General features: G+C 38.7%; 1 protein-coding gene across 1 annotated transcript in view; it reads right to left on the reverse strand.

Annotated features, from left to right (window-relative positions):
- Positions 1-1,206: 1,206 nt before the first annotated feature.
- Positions 1,207-14,788, reverse strand: part of DPH6 (diphthamine biosynthesis 6) — a 338,217-nt gene continuing 324,635 nt past the window's right edge. Inside the window, exon 11 of the transcript XR_007727317.1 lies at positions 1,207-1,457. The gene's annotated coding sequence lies outside the window, so the exon portion shown is untranslated. The remainder of the gene's footprint in view (positions 1,458-14,788) is intronic.

The raw sequence follows: 14,788 nt of genomic DNA on the forward strand, positions 1-14,788 counted from the left end.
CTGGCGGTGTAAGACTTTCTTATTTTTCCTCCTCTCTTCCCCTATACCCCTCTTATTTCTTCTTTTGGCAAAAACTTTCAGGCTATTTTTGCCAGCTTTATTCCTTTTTATATCCACTTCAGAACCATTTTGTTAAGTGTATTCCATGGAAGACTTGATTCTAATAAAATTAAATTTATTTTAAAAATAAAATTGTAGAAAATAGGTATCTTCAAATTATTTTAACTCAGCAACAAGGTATATCTTTTCACTTTTTAAAAGTGTCATCCTCCCAGAAAGATTTATGGTTTTCTTTAGAGCAGTCCTGAAATTTCTTATAGTTTTCATGCTACTGTGCACCTGGTCTTTTTTCCGCATTAGATCTTTTAAGTTGGTTACTGCTGATAGTTAGAAGGTAAAAGATTTTCGTTATATTTCCTTTTTACTTAGCAATCTTATTTAACTCATATTAATTTTGCTCATAGTTCATGTCTCATGGGTTTACTAGGTAGATAATATTATCTGCAAATAATGATTGTATTGCCAATGTAGTTCTTAACCTCGACAAAGAACAGATTCTTGTTCCTTCTAAAGTATATTCTAATCATCAGCTTACTCAGTTGTTTAACTTAAAAGTCTTACTTTCTGATGACGTGATAGTATAAATTATGGCATAATCTAAAGTCAATATAATTCAGAAACTACTTTTGATATCTGTGGGATAACTAAAAGATCCAACCCCATACCAGGGCACAGATATCATATTAAAAAACAAAAACTCAGTTAATATTTTAGAAGAATGGAAAAACGTGATCCTTTTTAAATGTTCTTGGAGAAATAAGATGACTCTTAGCCCAAGTGAATAAAATATCAGAAAAATTACCTCCCTCACCAGAAAATATAATGTGATACATGGGCAGAAATATTTTTAAATAGTATATTTCAGCAGTTTCTAAAAACTTTAAGCTGCTTGTAAAGAACTCTTAACTTACTGCATTGGGGAATTAAGATAAAGTTAGTGATGACTGTAAGTTTCTATTAAGCAATTTTCTTTCTCAATTGTCCACAGCCAATTACGAGGCAGAACATAACAGCTCAATCAAACATTATTATTCCAGATTTAGTTCAAACCCTTATGAAGTCCACTGAGACTTGATATTGTCTGAATAAAACCTTTTCATAAATTGCTCTTTGGTAGGCTAGAAATAAAATAGATACTGTAGATACCTTTTAATGGGTCTTTAAGTTCTGCCAGGTATCCAGAGCAGTGGAAGTGAGCTGGCTGTTCATTAACATAACATTTCATAACAGTGAGCCATGAAAGTGTGCTGAAGTCTGGTACCTCCATGTGTAGCTTCCAGGATTTTCAGGGTATGGCTTAAGGACAGAGGAGCTTTTGTTTGTATTCCACCACGAACAAATTTCATTGTGGAAGGTACCAGGGCAATTTGCCCAGTAAGATACAGGACTTCTCCAACCTAAAACAGGAAAGGTACATTAAGGACTGAAATGAGAGACCACTACTCTCTTCATTCAAGCTATTTCTCGAGTTCTTACTTAACTTGACAAATTGTGATAATACCTATTTTGGTAGGTTATTCTGGGGATTAGATGTATCTAAAATATCTATTATATAGAGTTTAGAGCCAGAGCAGGGAATCAAGAAATATAGCAATTTATTATTATATTGTTATTAGCCATCATTATTATTTCTGAATTAAGACTTTTCCCCCAGCGCAACAAAGTTGACTGAGTTTACTCATGGACCAATAAAGGTACAGCTCAGAATAATTAACCACTGATTTGTTTTAAAGGGCAAAATTAATACAAGGATGAACAGTCATACACTACATCATATGTCATACACTATTTTAAATAGTGTATAAACAGTCATGCACTATTTTAAGATGCAGTCATATGCTGGGCCTTAAAAGAATTAGTTCTGAGTTTATGTGATTAACACTTTTATAATATTATAATATATGCCCCAATTAATTGGACACAGGTCTCACTGGGATATTATTTATCCTTGAGGAACATTTAAAATAGGACTAGGAGAAAGATCTTGCTTCAAGTCTGTGTGTTCCTCAAGGGTGGCACTGTGTTTATGGGATGGGGGCTGTGGGTTTCAGGTCATGAAAGCAAGATTTCAGATATGTGTCTTTAAAGTTGAAAATGAATTTGCATCTTATTTCACAGACTAATGCCATGGAATTTTTGGCTCCTAAGGACATAGATAGATGATTTTTTTTTTTTTTTTTTTTTTTTTTTTGCAAATCAGCCTCTATAATTGGACATAAGTGATATGAGACCTTTTTACAAAGCATCTGCTACTTTTTCTGTTGAGACGTTTACTAGATCTTGCTCCAAAAGAGCAAGGAGATAATAAAGGCTCTTTACTCCTTTCTGATTTTCATAAAAATTCTGTGATAAAACCCTAAGTTTTTTTCACTATTGGAAAGAGTAAACACATGAACTATTTAGTATATATAGATCCCGAATACAGAGTGGTGGTGAATAAAAACTTTTTTCCTTCCCTATTCCCAGAATGTGTAAATTATTTAATAGAGACTTTGCTAAACTTTTACCACAACTAAAAATTCCTCAGTATTAAAGCTCAGTGAAAAGAAATCTCAGTGCCTGAAGACAAGGAAATCAAACCATGTGACAGTCCCATATGCAACTCCAAATCTGTCCTCATAACTGTCTGTAGAGCTCACAAAAGAGTCACACATGTAGCTATTGGAAGAATATCTTACACAATTTGGCACACAAGTTCTAAGATTAGCAGCTGAAGAGGGGGAGGAGGAAGAGAGGAGCATAATACATTAACTGACACCCATCCACTATCTTTCTAAATTGTTTGGAATGTTAAAAATATTGTTTTGATCAATCTATATATACATCCTCAAATTTGAAAGAGAAATTCAAAGCATGTTGTGGTTGAAAGAACAAATGGTTTTTAAAAAAACACTATGAAATATATGTCACTGAACAAGGGAGTCCAGCCAGCTCCCAAGTGGCATGTTAACATGATGAAAAGCAAATCCAGGATGCTGTGAATCAAAGAGGCATGGGTCTATTTTTAAAAAGGCCTGTGTCTCCCCACCCTGTTTGCCAAGTACAATTTTTTTTTTGGAGTAGCCCAGCGTCCAAAATAGGTAAGCATTTAAATGTTCTAGGGATTACCTGCCCAACACTTGACCACCTCCTCCCCTTATAAGGCCTTCGGCTCTACATACATCATCCATGTTAATTAACAGACAAACAGAAGAGCTGTTCAACTAGTTCACTTCCCCTATTCTTGAACAGATTGTTTGAGACATAATATGAATACTAATTAATGATAAAATATCTGTGAGTGTTTTGAAATATGGACGAAGATAGCACTTTTAGAAAGGCGCCCAGATAGATCTTGTACAACAAGCCCCACTGGTCACATGAAGGGTCAGGCTGCAGCTCGGAGATATGAGAGCAAAACTGGCAGAGTTTTTGGCTCCAATTCAGTGGGAAACTGTGGACCACTTTTTTTTTTTTTGGAGTGGGGGGATTTACTTTCTTGTTAACCTTTTCCCTTTGTTAAACTGGAAGAGTTTAGAATGAAAACTCTTTTCATAGACAAATGGAGAGAGAAACAGAATTTTGTTAAGAGGTCAACTGAGTAGATGGAGGAGTGAGACTTCAACAGGTTTGATCTGGGCTTATGGGTCTATGCTCTGCAGCAAAAGAAATACAAGCAGGTTAGGGTTGATCCAATGCTGAGAATGCTGAGTGCCCGGTACCGATTCAGCCTCTGTGATGCCAGGGGCATGGGAAAGATCGTTTAAAAGAACATGATCCCTCTTCAATTCAATCATCCTTTACAAATAGCTTGCTTAATCTCAGAGAACTGTACCCTTAGAGATATAGGAAATATACTTTTTGTTAAAGAGTAAAGCATATTATTAGGTTGAATTATAAAGACAATTGAAATAGTATTTTTTATGATAAGAGTCTAAGTCATGACCAAATCGTGTTGTCTCCTCTCCTTCCAAAACTGAGTATTGTACTTCCTTGTTAAAACCTTTTAAACTGGCTCCATCTTATCTCAGAAACTTTACTCCATTAATAAACCAGTCTTTGCATTCTCCTTCAATGTTGATATCTAATGGAAATGCTTAAATAGTGCTTTATAATTCTTTGGACTTCAGTAATTGCAATTTGTTCTAATGCCAAAGAAAAGAGAAGAAGATTATTCAAAATTAAACTTAACAACAAAATAATTTATATTTGACATTAGAGTTGTTTTTGCATTGAATTTTAACAATGGATATGTAAAATATTAAAGAAATTCATTTGCCTCACTCAAAGAACTGAAAATGTCTCATGAAAATCTGATTTGGGAAAGAATTAAAGTTAGCCACAGTCTGCATTTCATGTATAGCTAGTCCTTATCTGCCTGAGGTAAGGCCTGGAATTCTTACACTTTCTTGTAATTAGATGATTCTTTCCAAGATTGATTCAAGGTTTGTCATGTTCCAATCTTTCTTAAGGGCAGGAGAAATGATCTCTTATTTGCATTTCAAAGTTTTTCTTTGCATTCAACTAAATTTAGAAAATAGAGAGATGTCAACATCAAATTATCAAATGAGATACTGTTAACAGTAGTTGCCTAAGATGACAGCAAATTAAGTCCATAAATAAAGAAGGGAAAAGCATAATAAAGATAATTCATTGTGGATATGAACTTTTGTTATAACACATATTTTTATGCTTGTTTACACTTACTTGTATTTCTCTTCATATGTGTTAATCCTTCCCCCACCTCCCCACCAGACCTAATGTTAGTACTTTAAGGCCATAGCGAGGCTTTTCTTAAATATTTAGAAAAAAGAGGTATAAGAATGCCTTCTAAGTTAACTGCAAAAATATACACAATATCCTAGGACAGGTCTTTTCCTTCTGATTGGTTGAACTCTTGAGACTTAATATTTCTTGGCCTTGCTTCCTCAAAGCCATCTCCATGTAAATGGACTCCAATTACATCACACAAAGATCCAAAGTCAACTGAAAGCACCAACTGCCACCCCCAGGCCCTGTGCCTAAGGTCCAAACCCAGGCAGTGCTTACCTATCCTACATGGTGAAATACACAATAAAGCTTAAAGAATAGAGAGTCTATGTCTTCTAATTCTTCTGGGTGTCCCAAGTATCCTCATGTTGATGTTACATTGTTCATTCAGTACTACAGGTGGTGGTGCCCTCAGAAGCGACAGCTAGTAAAGTGATTTTCATAGGGCTACTCTGAATTTACTAAGAGCATTCACAATGCCACTGGAACTGGTTGAGTTTTCACCAGTTTGGCGAGTAGAATGAAAACTGAAACAGAGATGACACACGGAATCATTAGAAGCACAAAGTACATAAGGAAGGATTTTCTTCCTCCTCATGATTCTATGTTGCTCATGCCCAAAACCTTGGAATCTTCCTCTAATCCTTTCTTTCTATTACTCCCCACTTTCTATCTGCCAGGATATACTGTTCTACTTTCAACATATATCCAGAATCCAAACACTTCTCATCATGTTCAGTGTTACCACTCTGATCCAAGCCACTATCATTTTTCATTTGGATTACGGATACGACTTCTTTTTTTTTTTTGAGGCAGAGTTTCACTCTTCTTGCCCAAGCTAGAGGGCAGTGGCGCGATCTTGGCTCACTGTAACTTCCGCCTCCCGAGTTCAAGCAATTCTCCTGCCTCAGCCTCCCAAGTAGCTGGGATTACGGGCGTTGCCACCACACCCAGCTAATTTTTTGTATTTTTAGTAGAGATGGGGTTTCACCATTTTGGCCAGGCTGGTCTCGAACTCCTGACCTCAGGTGATCCAGCCTGAGGGCTCCCAAAGTCCTAGGATTACAGGTGTGACCCACCACACCTGGTCCTGGATACAACTTCTTAATCGGTTCTTCTGCTTCTACTCTTACAAGAGTCTGTGCTCAACCCAGCACCTGAGTGACCCCTGTAACATGCAAGTCAGATTAGGCCAGCCCTCTGCTCCACCTGTGAATTGAGTTTGTGAATTATCATAACACCATCTTATTCAATAATTCGCCAAAGAGATTACCATTAATGCCTTTTATGGCATGTTTGAGAAGCATCATGAGGGAAGAGGAACAGTTGACTTACCTACCAAGTGGGCAAATGCACAAGGTACTCTCTGTGCCACTCGCCCACTTGGTACAGAATGTCAAAGTCAAGAATCCCTAACAAATATTTATATAACTCATCTTTAATTTGAATTTATGAACAGATGATTGTCTAGATGTCAGAGTACTATATGACTCATAAAAGTATGCAATAACAGAACACATAGATTTAACACAGAATAAAGAAGTACATGTAACCTAAACTACTTATTTTGGTGAAAAATCTTTTTTTATTTAGAGACAGGGTGCCATTCAGTTGCCCAGGCTGGGGTACAGTGGTGTGATCACAGCTCACTGCAGCATCGAACTCCTGGGCTCTTACTCCTGTCTCAGCCTCCCAAGTAGCTGGGAACACAGGCGTGCACAACCACACCCAGGTAACTAAAAAAATTTTTTTTTTTTTGTAGAAATGGAGTCTTTTTTTTTTTTTTTTTTTTTGAGATGGAGTCTCGCTCTGTCGCCCAGGCTGGAGTGCAGTGGCGCGATCTCGGCTCACTGCAAGCTCCGCCTCCCGGGTTCACGCCATTCTCCTGCCTCAGCCTCCCGAGTAGCTGGGACTACAGGCGCCGCCACCACGCCCGGCTAATTTTTTTTGTATTTTTAGTAGAGGCAGGGTTTCACCATGTTAGCCAGGATGGTCTCCATCTCCTGACCTCGTGATCCGCCCTTCTCGGCCTCCCAAAGTGCTGGGATTACAGGCTGGAGCCACTGCGCCTGGCCGAGATGGAGTCTTGATTTGTTGGCCAGGCTGGTCTTAAACTCCTGGCTTCAATTAAGCCGCCTGCCTTGGATTACAGGTGCTAGCCACCACACCCAGCTGAAAATCCTTAACAACAGCTAACATTTACTGAGCCATTATGATATGCCATTTAATGTGCTAGGCATTTTACCTGCATAATTTCATTTGATTCTCACAAATCCATTGTAGGCAATATTATTATACTTATTTTAATGATAAGTGCACTGGAACTTGGAGAAGTCAAGTAAATCACTCAAGGTTACACAGGTGGGACATGGCAAACCTGGGATACAATCATAGGGATGTTTGATGGCAGCGCCCATGCAGTCTTAACTAAGTCATATTACTTTTAATTTCCATAGTCATTTTTCTTATCTTTGGCTCTAGTGCTTGATCTAATATTGTATATGAAACTTTCTATACATTTAGTACAGTTTCACCAAAGTTAGTAGAGTTTCAGAGAGTTAAATACCTTTTCCAAAATTCTAAAGAATAATGCACAGAGTCAGATTAGCGTGGTAGATAGAGCTTGAACTTTAGAGCCAGCAAGACCTGGGTTGTGGACCTTTGGACAGATTACCTGTGAAATCAGTTTTCTTATCTGTGAAATGACAATTACGCTATCTGTATACAGAATGCTCAGTATTTTGCAGATAATATATCAATAGTCACTATTAATCTCTAATGTTAAATCATTTGAAAACCATACGATCTCACAAACAAAGCAAATGTTTTGATAGTATATAGATTTGTTTTCTTTATATACTAGGTAGCTTAATTATTCATGAATTATAATAGTAATTTTTTCTTCAACTCTGATTCTCACTTTATTTTCATATTCAATGCTATTGGTTTAGTCACATGACTGAATTAAAACTTACTGCTTCTTACAATAGTCTGATAAATTACTAATGAATAATGTAATACTAGTAAAGATTAATGAGTTCTTAAATTATAACAAATTACTATTCTATCACAGGTTACAGTTATATGTAGCATAAAACTAATTATGGTCATTTACTTATTTAATCAGTAAATTTTTACCAAGTGCCTATATGTGTCAAACACTGAACTCTTTGCTAGATATTTAATATGAAAATACACCATCGGCCGGGCGCGGTGGCTCAAGCCTGTAATCCTAGCACTTTGGGAGGCCGAGACGGGCGGATCACAAGGTCAGCAGATCGAGACCATCCTGGTTAACACGGTGAAACCCTGTCTCTACTAAAAAATACAAAAAACTAGCCGGGCGAGGTGGCAGGCGCCTGTAGTCCCAGCTACTCGGGAGGCTGAGCCAGGAGAATGGCATAAACCCGGGAGGCGGAGCTTGCAGTGAGCTGAGATCTGGCCACTGCACTCCAGCCTGGGCGACAGAGCTAGACTCCGTCTCAAAAAAAAAAAAAAAAGAAAATACACCATCCCTATTCTGAATAAATTGTAGTCTAGCAGGAAGACATTCATGCCAAGAGGGCCATTGAATCATTTGGAAAACCAGTAAAAAGGTACTACAATTGATCAATCAAAAAGCAAGTTGCTGAACTGGGGCAATGGCAGTGGGTTGACATATGTCTACTGACAATATGCAGTAAGTAGAAATGATGGAATGTGATTCTAGATGAGATGTATATTTGGGGATGGTAGAATGTAAAGGAAAGGATCTAGGATGACTCATGGGTTTCTATTTGATCTAGAGACACAACTTGTAAAAGTGGTGTGCTAAACAAAAGTATTTTCTCCTTAAAATCTAACTCATGGAATCATCAGTGATATTTGAATCGATAATGGCAAATGTAAGTGATAATAATGTTAAGTTTAGTAGAGAAGGACAAACAGTTACATCACTACCATATAAATTAGGTGTAATGCTTTATGATGATAAAAATCATGCCTGTCATCCCAGCACTTTGGGCGGCTGAGGCAGGCAGATCATGAGGTCAGGAGATCGAGACCATCCTGGCTAACATGGTGAAACTCCGTCTCTACTAAAAATACAAAAAAATTAGCCAGGCGTGGTGGCGGGTGCCTGTAGTCCCAGCTACTTGGGAGGCTGAGGCAGGAGAATGGCGTGAACCCAGGAGGCGGAGCTTGCAGTGAGCCGAGATGGCACCACTGCACTCCAGTCTGGGCAACAGAGCGAGACTCCGTCTCAAAAAATAATAATAAATAAAAATAAATAAATAAACAACTCACTTGAAGTATAGGCAAAAATTTTAGATTACTGGTTTATGAATTGCATTTTCATTTCTCCTTTGATTGACAGCAAATATCCAATCTCCCACGTCAGCAGTGGATATTTAGAAGGCATACCAATGTCCTTATTAATGTGAGACTCACATATGCTTCTAACCATTCACTTTGAGACTGGTGTCCCAGAGCCATTTCAGCAGCTGTGTGCCCAGCTTGCTACAATTACAGCAAAGCCACATGGCAGGAGAAAAGTGTATGCAAAGGGATATACAGTTCTTTCTTGGTATTCGTGGGGGAATGGTTCCAGGGTCTCCCTCGAATACCAAAATCTGAGAATGCTCATGTCCCTGATATAACAAGGCATACACACTGGCTGGGTGTGGTGGCTCATGCTTGTAATCCCAGCACTTTGGGAGGCCAAGGCGGGTGGATCACCTGAGGTCGGGAGTTTGAGACCAGCCTAACCAACATGGAGAAACCCCGTCTCTACTAAAAATACAAAATTAGCCTGGCGTGGTGACACACGCCTGTAATCCCAGCTACTGGGGAGGCTGAGGCAGGAGAATTGCTTGAACCTGGGAGGCGGAGGTTGCAGTGAGCCGAGATAGTGCCATTGCACTCCAGCCTGGGCAACGAGAGTGAAACTCTGTCTCAGAAAAAAAAAGAAAAAAGGCATACAGACATCCTCTCTGTATGTTTTAAGTCATCTAGAGATGACTTATAATACTTAATACAAAGTAAATGCTATATAAATAGTTGTTATACTGTATTTTTTACAGAGTAATGACAAGAATAAAGTCTGTATGTGCTCAGTACAGACACATTTTTTTCAAATATTTTCAGTCCTCGGTTGGTTGAATCCGCAGACGCAGAACCCACAGATACAGAGGGCCAACTGTAGTCATTGGATCGATCTGCTCTTTAAAAAGCTATTTAGAGTTTCAAGTGCAAGCTTCTTGCTGAACAAAAATCCTCAGACACAATCAACCACAGGATTTCAACCAAACCTCAAGTATTTTACAAAGAAATAATATAGTATTTGTTCAAAGAGAATGAAACACCTGTTTCTAAGGGTGATTTAAGTCAATAAGTAATAAGCTAAATCTTTGTTACGAATGCATTCTGGGGTCTGAATGACTGTTGCCCTTTCAGAGGGCAAAGTGCACAAAAGATTCAGTGACCTTCTGACTTGACAGTCAAATAACTACCATTATGTTCAGTCAATATAAGTAAGCATGGCTGACAATTTGCTAATTGGCCGCCTGTGGTCAGTCAAGTGTACTTTTGACCTTAATGAGAACCTAGTCAATTAATACTCAGGGCAATAAAGATTTCTTACTGATTAAGTTAGACAGAAATCATCTTTTTCTAACAGGATTAATGCTACAAAGTGGCCAACTTTTTATTTAATATACGATAATCCTCTCTTCCTTGGACTCTCTTATTTAGCTAACATGGTGAAACTGAATTACGAAAGGTGAGATCTTTTGTTCAACTATGCGTAAAGCTTTTTTTTTTTAATTAAAAAAAAGCAGTGTAATTCAGATTAGAATGAGAACGTCTGGTGTTTATTTGAATTACATGATAATCAACTGAACCTGATATGATCATAGAATTGAAAAAAAAAGTATGTTTTCTTAAACCAAAAGAGTCCATATTAAAATCCTTACAAAATAATGAAAGTCACTAAAACTGTTTTTAAATCAGGGTCCTTTTCTGGCAACTACTAAGATGATAGTAGCTAGGATTCCAGAGGCATACAGTTTTCTTTTTAATTGAAAAGAAAGATGATACTTTTGTCTTTCATGAAGATATTTTAAAAATGCCCTTAAAATAAAAATGTCTTTCCATTACCAGAGTAACTGTCATTTTAAGCCACAAAATGTAGTCTTCTCTTCCGTAATGTGGTTGATATAAAGCAGCATCCTTTTATGTGCTCTGTAGAGGAGGTAAACAGCCTCTATGCTGAAATGCAGCCATAATTTGTAGGAGCTTCCAGAATTACTTTCTGTTTACAATGCATAATATCTGACTTGGCAAAGGAACAAGTTTATCATTTTAGGTTAAAAATTTATCATTTAGACACAGTGACTAAAAATTTATAATTCTCTGAGATAAGCTTTCCTCTTTAAGGCTTTGCAATTCATTTGGCTCAGATGATACTTTTGAAAATGTATGTATTTTATATAGGAGAGCAGATATGGTTCCTTTAAAAAAATAGTTGAAAAGCAACAGCTGTGTATCTGCAATAACTGTTTCATGACGCTTTTAATACAGATAAATATGCAAATATGTCATACTATTTTTAATACACCATTTTCACGCAGCCTAGTGACTGAAAACAGAGCAAACATTCTGTGTATTTAGATTCATAATGAGAAATATACACCACTCAAAACTGGAATTATTGTCATGTTGTAGCGAGTAATAAAAAATATGTTTTTGGATGGTAAATAAAACAGTGCTAAGTCATAACAAGTACATTGACAAAGTCCAGGGAGTAGCTGTTCAGTTTCTACTACCATGTCATCAGTATTGTTTAAACAACTACAAAGCACTGCTCAGATTCTTCTGCTGATGGGATAATACATATTAATATCACAAACAACACGTAATTTTATCTAGATTCTAGTTTCTGAAGACAGGGCCAATTGGGTTTCATAATTTAGATAAGCAATTCAAGTAGTTAAATCAAGTTACATTTTTTAGTAGAATCATATAAGAAACCCATAATGGAGTTAGAATTAAGTCCCATGGGTTCAACTGAACCTTACTATGCTAAGCTTTCTTTTAATATTACCCACAATGACTTTTTTCCACATTTATTATGAAAAAAGTCAAACACAAAGCAGAGTATAATAAGGAACATCCACATACACTACCACCATTAACATTTTACTATACTTGTGATATCATATATCTGTCTACTATAATTTTTTTCTTTTAGATGTTGACTACTTTTAGTTTTTAAAAATAGACTATTTTGGGAGGGCAGTTTTATGTTCACAGAAAAGTTGAGTGGGAAATGCTAAGAGGTCCCACATCATCTCCCAACCTCTCCGCATAGTTTCCTCTATTAACATTTTGGATTAGTGTGTACATTTGTTACAACTGATGAGTGTTTTAGTCTGTTTTGTGCTGCTGCAACAGAATACTACAGACTGAATAATTTATTAAGAATAGAAATGAATTGGCTCACAGTGGGATCTGTAGTAATTAATTAGACCATGATGACTCCACCCTCATGAATGAACTCACAGTTTTGGAAGCTGAAAAGTCCACTATAAAGATGCCACCATCTGGTGAGAGCCTTCTTGCTGCATCATAACATGGTGGGAGGCATCACATTGTGAAAAGGAAAAGAGACAACAGATAGGAATGAACAAGAGGGGGTAAACCCACTCCTGCAATAATAGCATGAGTTCATTCATGAGGGTGGGGTCATCCTGGTCTAATTAATTATTACAGATCCTACCTCCCAAAACTGTTGCAATGGCAATTAAATTTCAACATGACTCTGGAAAGGGCAATCATTCAAAACATAGCATTCTACCATCTACACAAGGAGCAGTATTGAAATAAAAAATTTTTTTCAAGTATTGCATCTCTAGCCTCCCAAAACTTATACATTCATTTCATCCCAACAGCTCCCAAAGTCTTAACTCATTCCAGCATCAACTCAAAAGTCTAAGCCCAAAGTCTCATCTAAATTGTCAGGCCTCTGAGCCCAAGCTAAGCCATCCTATCCCCAGTTACCTGCACGTATACATTCAGAAGGCCTGAAGCGACTGAAGATCCACGGAAGTGAAAATAGCTTAACTGATGACATTCCACCATCGTGATTTGTTTCTACCCCACCCTGACTGATCAACGTTCTTTATAATCTATAAGATTAAAACCTATAAGAACTCATGATAATCCCACCACCTTTGCTGACTCCTTTTTCAGACTCAGCCCACCTGCACCCAGGTGAAATAAACAGCCATGTTGCTCACACAAAGCCTGTTTGGTGATCTCTTCACACGGACACGTGAAACATAAATCATCTATGGGTGAGATTAAAGGCACATTCATCGTAAGGCAAATTCCTCTCCAGCTGTGAGCCTGTGAAACCGAAACATGTTACATGCTTCCAAAATACCAGGTGGAACAGGTAAAAGATGAACATTCATATTCCAAAAGGGGAGAAGGGTAAACAACATTAAATCATAAGGCTCCAGAATAATCTTTCTTGACTGCGTGTCCTGCCTCCTGAACACACTAGGGTAGGGGTTGAGCGCCCTAGGCCTCAGGCAGCCCCACCCCTATGGCTTTGCTGGGCTCTGCTCCTGCAGCAGCTATCACAAGTTGAATTGCTGGGCTACCTGTTGGCGGTTCTATAGTTTTGGGGTCTTAGGGGTGGCCCTACTCTCATGGCTCCACCAAGAATTCCCCTGTCAGGGACTTTCTGCAGAGCCACGGCTCCACTAAGTATTGCCCTGGTGGGAGCTCTCCGCAGTGGCTCCACTCCTGTGACCATTCTCGGCCTGGGTCTCAAGGGTCTCTGAAGTATCCTTTGAAAAACAGGCGAAGGCCACAGTAGTACCAAGCTCATGTACTCTCTGTCTGCAGAGTTATCACCATGTGGACCATTATGGGTCTGTATGTTCCTGAGAGAGGCAGCAGGACCACTGGTTTTGCCCTTAAGGTCCTCGATGGGAAAGACAGCCTGGAAGATCTCCTAAATGCCTTTGGGTTGTTCTCCCATTGTCTTGATGAATAGCACTTGGCTTCCTTCTATCCATACTAATCCCATTATCAAAGGGTAGCTTGGCTACCTCCTTGGTATTCTCTCCCAAGCAAGCTTTTTAATTCTTTATATGGCCAGGCATCAATTTTTCCAACTGGTTACATTCTGGTTTCTTTTTAATTATAAATTCCATCTTTAAATCACTTCTCTTTTCTGACATTTTACTATGTGCAGTTGAAAGAAGTCATGCAGCACCCTCAATATTTTGCTTATAAATTTCTTCTGGGCCAGCGCGGCGGCTCACGCCTGTAATCCCAGCACTTTGGGAGGCCGAGGCAGGCGGATCATGAGGTCAGGAGATCGAGACCATCCTGGCTAACAGGGTGAAACCCCGTCTCTACTAAAAATACAATTAGCCGGGCGAGGTGGCGGGCGCCTGTAGTCCCAGCTACTCCGGAGGCTGAGGCAGGAGAATGGCGTGAACCCGGGAGGCGGAGCTTGCAGTGAGCTGAGATCCGGCCACTGCACTCCAGCCTGGGGAAAGAGCGAGACTCCGTCTCAAAAAAAAAAAAAAAAAGTCTATAGTTTGCATTATAGTTTCACTCTTTGTGTTGAACTTTCTGTGAGTTTTAACTAATGCATAATGAAATGTACCCACCATTACAGTTTCTTACAGAATAGCGTCATTGCCTTAAAAATTCCCCATGCTCGGCCGGGCGCGGTGGCTCAAGCCTGTAATCCCAGCACTTTGGGAGGCCGAGTCGGGCGGATCACGAGGTCAGGAGATGGAGAACATCCTGGCTAACACGGTGAAACCCCGTCTCTACTAAAAATACAAAAAACTAGCCGGGCGAGGTGGCGGGCGCCTGTAGTCCTAGCTACTCGGGAGGCTGAGGCAGGAGAATGGCGTAAACCCGGGAGGCGGAGCTTGCAGTGAGCTGAGATCCGGCCACTGCACTCCAGCCTGGG

This window comes from Macaca thibetana, chromosome 7 (assembly GCF_024542745.1).
Source record: "Macaca thibetana thibetana isolate TM-01 chromosome 7, ASM2454274v1, whole genome shotgun sequence".
Classification (NCBI taxonomy): domain Eukaryota; kingdom Metazoa; phylum Chordata; class Mammalia; order Primates; family Cercopithecidae; genus Macaca; species Macaca thibetana.